Raw genomic sequence first — 5,000 nt, 5'->3', positions numbered from 1 at the left:
ACCAGGTGCTGTATGCTCTTTTGCTCATTCACTTAGAAACTGAAATCTTGCAATATGCACAAGTAGTCCTTCATGAAAGGGGCTGGAAGCTGTTTTCATTTTGACACGAGAGAGAGAGAGAGAGACTACCTTGCATTGTCAATTGCTAAATCTGTATATGGATAAGTAGCCTATGGTTGTCAACTTATTTCGTACGGCCATACCAGCCTGGCAACGCCCGATCTCGTCTGATCTCGGAAGCTAAGCAGGGTCGGGCCTGGTTAGTACTTGGATGGGAGACCGCCTGGGAATACCAGGTGCTGTATGCTCTTTTGCTCATTCACTTAGAAACTGACATCTTGCAATGTGCACAAGTAGTCCTTCATGAAAGGGGCTGGAAGCTGTTTTCATTTTGACACGAGAGAGAGAGAGAGAGAGAGAGAGAGACTACCTTGCATTGTCAATTGCTAAATCTGTATATGGATAAGTAGCCTATGGTTGTCAACTTATTTCGTACGGCCATACCAGCCTGGCAACGCCCGATCTCGTCTGATCTCGGAAGCTAAGCAGGGTCGGGCCTGGTTAGTACTTGGATGGGAGACCGCCTGGGAATACCAGGTGCTGTATGCTCTTTTGCTCATTCACTTAGAAACTGACATCTTGCAATATGCACAAGTAGTCCTTCATGAAAGGGGCTGGAAGCTGTTTTCATTTTGACACGAGAGAGAGAGAGAGAGAGAGAGACTACCTTGCATTGTCAATTGCTAAATCTGTATATGGATAAGTAGCCTATGGTTGTCAACTTATTTCGTACGGCCATACCAGCCTGGCAACGCCCGATCTCGTCTGATCTCGGAAGCTAAGCAGGGTCGGGCCTGGTTAGTACTTGGATGGGAGACCGCCTGGGAATACCAGGTGCTGTATGCTCTTTTGCTCATTCACTTAGAAACTGACATCTTGCAATATGCACAAGTAGTCCTTCATGAAAGGGGCTGGAAGCTGTTTTCATTTTGACACGAGAGAGAGAGAGAGAGAGACTACCTTGCATTGTCAATTGCTAAATCTGTATATGGATAAGTAGCCTATGGTTGTCAACTTATTTCGTACGGCCATACCAGCCTGGCAACGCCTGATCTCGTCTGATCTCGGAAGCTAAGCAGGGTCGGGCCTGGTTAGTACTTGGATGGGAGACCGCCTGGGAATACCAGGTGCTGTATGCTCTTTTGCTCATTCACTTAGAAACTGACATCTTGCAATATGCACAAGTAGTCCTTCATGAAAGGGGCTGGAAGCTGTTTTCATTTTGACACGAGAGAGAGAGAGAGAGAGAGAGAGAGACTACCTTGCATTGTCAATTGCTAAATCTGTATATGGATAAGTAGCCTATGGTTGTCAACTTATTTCGTACGACCATACCAGCCTGGCAACGCCCGATCTCGTCTGATCTCGGAAGCTAAGCAGGGTCGGGCCTGGTTAGTACTTGGATGGGAGACCGCCTGGGAATACCAGGTGCTGTATGCTCTTTTGCTCATTCACTTAGAAACTGAAATCTTGCAATATGCACAAGTAGTCCTTCATGAAAGGGGCTGGAAGCTGTTTTCATTTTGACACGAGAGAGAGAGAGAGAGAGAGAGACCACCTTGCATTGTCAATTGCTAAATCTGTATATGGATAAGTAGCCTATGGTTGTCAACTTATTTCGTACGGCCATACCAGCCTGGCAACGCCCGATCTCGTCTGATCTCGGAAGCTAAGCAGGGTCGGGCCTGGTTAGTACTTGGATGGGAGACCGCCTGGGAATACCAGGTGCTGTATGCTCTTTTGCTCATTCACTTAGAAACTGACATCTTGCAATATGCACAAGTAGTCCTTCATGAAAGGGGCTGGAAGCTGTTTTCATTTTGACACGAGAGAGAGAGAGAGAGAGAGAGACTACCTTGCATTGTCAATTGCTAAATCTGTATATGGATAAGTAGCCTATGGTTGTCAACTTATTTCGTACGGCCATACCAGCCTGGCAACGCCCGATCTCGTCTGATCTCGGAAGCTAAGCAGGGTCGGGCCTGGTTAGTACTTGGATGGGAGACCGCCTGGGAATACCAGGTGCTGTATGCTCATTCACTTAGAAACTGACATCTTGCAATATGCACAAGTAGTCCTTCATGAAAGGGGCTGGAAGCTGTTTTCATTTTGACACGAGAGAGAGAGAGAGAGACTACCTTGCATTGTCAATTGCTAAATCTGTATATGGATAAGTAGCCTATGGTTGTCAACTTATTTCGTACGGCCATACCAGCCTGGCAACGCCCGATCTCGTCTGATCTCGGAAGCTAAGCAGGGTCGGGCCTGGTTAGTACTTGGATGGGAGACCGCCTGGGAATACCAGGTGCTGTATGCTCTTTTGCTCATTCACTTAGAAACTGACATCTTGCAATGTGCACAAGTAGTCCTTCATGAAAGGGGCTGGAAGCTGTTTTCATTTTGACACGAGAGAGAGAGAGAGAGAGAGAGACTACCTTGCATTGTCAATTGCTAAATCTGTATATGGATAAGTAGCCTATGGTTGTCAACTTATTTCGTACGGCCATACCAGCCTGGCAACGCCCGATCTCGTCTGATCTCGGAAGCTAAGCAGGGTCGGGCCTGGTTAGTACTTGGATGGGAGACCGCCTGGGAATACCAGGTGCTGTATGCTCTTTTGCTCATTCACTTAGAAACTGAAATCTTGCAATATGCACAAGTAGTCCTTCATGAAAGGGGCTGGAAGCTGTTTTCATTTTGACACGAGAGAGAGAGAGAGAGAGACTACCTTGCATTGTCAATTGCTAAATCTGTATATGGATAAGTAGCCTATGGTTGTCAACTTATTTCGTACGGCCATACCAGCCTGGCAACGCCCGATCTCGTCTGATCTCGGAAGCTAAGCAGGGTCGGGCCTGGTTAGTACTTGGATGGGAGACCGCCTGGGAATACCAGGTGCTGTATGCTCTTTTGCTCATTCACTTAGAAACTGACATCTTGCAATGTGCACAAGTAGTCCTTCATGAAAGGGGCTGGAAGCTGTTTTCATTTTGACACGAGAGAGAGAGAGAGAGACTACCTTGCATTGTCAATTGCTAAATCTGTATATGGATAAGTAGCCTATGGTTGTCAACTTATTTCGTACGGCCATACCAGCCTGGCAACGCCCGATCTCGTCTGATCTCGGAAGCTAAGCAGGGTCGGGCCTGGTTAGTACTTGGATGGGAGACCGCCTGGGAATACCAGGTGCTGTATGCTCTTTTGCTCATTCACTTAGAAACTGACATCTTGCAATGTGCACAAGTAGTCCTTCATGAAAGGGGCTGGAAGCTGTTTTCATTTTGACACGAGAGAGAGAGAGAGAGAGAGAGACTACCTTGCATTGTCAATTGCTAAATCTGTATATGGATAAGTAGCCTATGGTTGTCAACTTATTTCGTACGGCCATACCAGCCTGGCAACGCCCGATCTCGTCTGATCTCGGAAGCTAAGCAGGGTCGGGCCTGGTTAGTACTTGGATGGGAGACCGCCTGGGAATACCAGGTGCTGTATGCTCTTTTGCTCATTCACTTAGAAACTGAAATCTTGCAATATGCACAAGTAGTCCTTCATGAAAGGGGCTGGAAGCTGTTTTCATTTTGACACGAGAGAGAGAGAGAGAGAGACTACCTTGCATTGTCAATTGCTAAATCTGTATATGGATAAGTAGCCTATGGTTGTCAACTTATTTCGTACGGCCATACCAGCCTGGCAACGCCCGATCTCGTCTGATCTCGGAAGCTAAGCAGGGTCGGGCCTGGTTAGTACTTGGATGGGAGACCGCCTGGGAATACCAGGTGCTGTATGCTCTTTTGCTCATTCACTTAGAAACTGACATCTTGCAATGTGCACAAGTAGTCCTTCATGAAAGGGGCTGGAAGCTGTTTTCATTTTGACACGAGAGAGAGAGAGAGAGAGAGAGAGAGACTACCTTGCATTGTCAATTGCTAAATCTGTATATGGATAAGTAGCCTATGGTTGTCAACTTATTTCATACGGCCATACCAGCCTGGCAACGCACAATCTCGTCTGATCTCGGAAGCTAAGCAGGGTCGGGCCTGGTTAGTACTTGGATGGGAGACCGCCTGGGAATACCAGGTGCTGTATGCTCTTTTGCTCATTCACTTAGAAACTGACATCTTGCAATATGCACAAGTAGTCCTTCATGAAAGGGGCTGGAAGCTGTTTTCATTTTGACACGAGAGAGAGAGAGAGAGAGAGAGACTACCTTGCATTGTCAATTGCTAAATCTGTATATGGATAAGTAGCCTATGGTTGTCAACTTATTTCGTACGACCATACCAGCCTGGCAACGCCCGATCTCGTCTGATCTCGGAAGCTAAGCAGGGTCGGGCCTGGTTAGTACTTGGATGGGAGACCGCCTGGGAATACCAGGTGCTGTATGCTCTTTTGCTCATTCACTTAGAAACTGACATCTTGCAATGTGCACAAGTAGTCCTTCATGAAAGGGGCTGGAAGCTGTTTTCATTTTGACACGAGAGAGAGAGAGAGAGAGACTACCTTGCATTGTCAATTGCTAAATCTGTATATGGATAAGTAGCCTATGGTTGTCAACTTATTTCGTACGGCCATACCAGCCTGGCAACGCCCGATCTCGTCTGATCTCGGAAGCTAAGCAGGGTCGGGCCTGGTTAGTACTTGGATGGGAGACCGCCTGGGAATACCAGGTGCTGTATGCTCTTTTGCTCATTCACTTAGAAACTGACATCTTGCAATATGCACAAGTAGTCCTTCATGAAAGGGGCTGGAAGCTGTTTTCATTTTGACACGAGAGAGAGAGAGAGAGAGACTACCTTGCATTGTCAATTGCTAAATCTGTATATGGATAAGTAGCCTATGGTTGTCAACTTAATTCGTACGACCATACCAGCCTGGCAACGCCCGATCTCGTCTGATCTCGGAAGCTAAGCAGGGTCGGGCCTGGTTAGTACTTGGATGGG

The 5,000-nt window shown here is 47.0% G+C and overlaps 17 non-coding genes and 1 pseudogene across 17 annotated transcripts in view; all 18 read left to right on the top strand.

Moving 5' to 3' along the window:
- Positions 1 to 17, top strand: part of LOC146224433 (5S ribosomal RNA) — a 119-nt gene extending 102 nt beyond the window's left edge. Inside the window, exon 1 of the ribosomal RNA XR_014747445.1 lies at positions 1 to 17. This exon is cut by the window's left edge and continues 102 nt beyond it. This is a non-coding gene — a ribosomal RNA (5S ribosomal RNA).
- Positions 18 to 189: 172 nt separating this feature from the next.
- LOC146224432 (5S ribosomal RNA) lies at positions 190 to 308 on the top strand. The gene has a single exon (XR_014747444.1). It is a non-coding gene; the product is annotated as a 5S ribosomal RNA (ribosomal RNA).
- A 182-nt stretch (positions 309 to 490) lies between these two features.
- On the top strand, positions 491 to 609 carry LOC146224431 (5S ribosomal RNA). The gene has a single exon (XR_014747443.1). It is a non-coding gene; the product is annotated as a 5S ribosomal RNA (ribosomal RNA).
- A 178-nt stretch (positions 610 to 787) lies between these two features.
- LOC146224430 (5S ribosomal RNA) lies at positions 788 to 906 on the top strand. The gene has a single exon (XR_014747442.1). It is a non-coding gene; the product is annotated as a 5S ribosomal RNA (ribosomal RNA).
- A 174-nt stretch (positions 907 to 1,080) lies between these two features.
- Positions 1,081 to 1,199, top strand: LOC146224429 (5S ribosomal RNA). Its single transcript, XR_014749587.1, has one exon. It is a non-coding gene; the product is annotated as a 5S ribosomal RNA (ribosomal RNA).
- Positions 1,200 to 1,381: 182 nt separating this feature from the next.
- LOC146224428 (5S ribosomal RNA) lies at positions 1,382 to 1,500 on the top strand. The gene has a single exon (XR_014750241.1). It is a non-coding gene; the product is annotated as a 5S ribosomal RNA (ribosomal RNA).
- A 178-nt stretch (positions 1,501 to 1,678) lies between these two features.
- On the top strand, positions 1,679 to 1,797 carry LOC146224427 (5S ribosomal RNA). The gene has a single exon (XR_014747441.1). It is a non-coding gene; the product is annotated as a 5S ribosomal RNA (ribosomal RNA).
- A 178-nt stretch (positions 1,798 to 1,975) lies between these two features.
- On the top strand, positions 1,976 to 2,094 carry LOC146224426 (5S ribosomal RNA). The gene has a single exon (XR_014747440.1). It is a non-coding gene; the product is annotated as a 5S ribosomal RNA (ribosomal RNA).
- A 164-nt stretch (positions 2,095 to 2,258) lies between these two features.
- LOC146224425 (5S ribosomal RNA) lies at positions 2,259 to 2,377 on the top strand. The gene has a single exon (XR_014747439.1). It is a non-coding gene; the product is annotated as a 5S ribosomal RNA (ribosomal RNA).
- Positions 2,378 to 2,555: 178 nt separating this feature from the next.
- On the top strand, positions 2,556 to 2,674 carry LOC146224424 (5S ribosomal RNA). The gene has a single exon (XR_014747438.1). It is a non-coding gene; the product is annotated as a 5S ribosomal RNA (ribosomal RNA).
- A 174-nt stretch (positions 2,675 to 2,848) lies between these two features.
- LOC146224423 (5S ribosomal RNA) lies at positions 2,849 to 2,967 on the top strand. Its single transcript, XR_014747436.1, has one exon. It is a non-coding gene; the product is annotated as a 5S ribosomal RNA (ribosomal RNA).
- Positions 2,968 to 3,139: 172 nt separating this feature from the next.
- LOC146224422 (5S ribosomal RNA) lies at positions 3,140 to 3,258 on the top strand. Its single transcript, XR_014747435.1, has one exon. It is a non-coding gene; the product is annotated as a 5S ribosomal RNA (ribosomal RNA).
- Positions 3,259 to 3,436: 178 nt separating this feature from the next.
- LOC146224421 (5S ribosomal RNA) lies at positions 3,437 to 3,555 on the top strand. Its single transcript, XR_014747434.1, has one exon. It is a non-coding gene; the product is annotated as a 5S ribosomal RNA (ribosomal RNA).
- A 174-nt stretch (positions 3,556 to 3,729) lies between these two features.
- LOC146224420 (5S ribosomal RNA) lies at positions 3,730 to 3,848 on the top strand. Its single transcript, XR_014747433.1, has one exon. It is a non-coding gene; the product is annotated as a 5S ribosomal RNA (ribosomal RNA).
- Positions 3,849 to 4,030: 182 nt separating this feature from the next.
- LOC146224419 (5S ribosomal RNA) lies at positions 4,031 to 4,149 on the top strand (annotated as a pseudogene).
- Positions 4,150 to 4,327: 178 nt separating this feature from the next.
- LOC146224418 (5S ribosomal RNA) lies at positions 4,328 to 4,446 on the top strand. Its single transcript, XR_014750240.1, has one exon. It is a non-coding gene; the product is annotated as a 5S ribosomal RNA (ribosomal RNA).
- Positions 4,447 to 4,620: 174 nt separating this feature from the next.
- On the top strand, positions 4,621 to 4,739 carry LOC146224417 (5S ribosomal RNA). The gene has a single exon (XR_014747432.1). It is a non-coding gene; the product is annotated as a 5S ribosomal RNA (ribosomal RNA).
- A 174-nt stretch (positions 4,740 to 4,913) lies between these two features.
- Positions 4,914 to 5,000, top strand: part of LOC146224416 (5S ribosomal RNA) — a 119-nt gene continuing 32 nt past the window's right edge. The window contains exon 1 of the ribosomal RNA XR_014750239.1: positions 4,914 to 5,000. This exon is cut by the window's right edge and continues 32 nt beyond it. This is a non-coding gene — a ribosomal RNA (5S ribosomal RNA).

This window comes from Hypomesus nipponensis, chromosome 25 (assembly GCF_054491055.1).
Source record: "Hypomesus nipponensis isolate SF chromosome 25, ASM5449105v1, whole genome shotgun sequence".
NCBI classification, from domain to species: domain Eukaryota; kingdom Metazoa; phylum Chordata; class Actinopteri; order Osmeriformes; family Osmeridae; genus Hypomesus; species Hypomesus nipponensis.
This window is presented reverse-complemented; position numbering and strand designations above follow the sequence as displayed.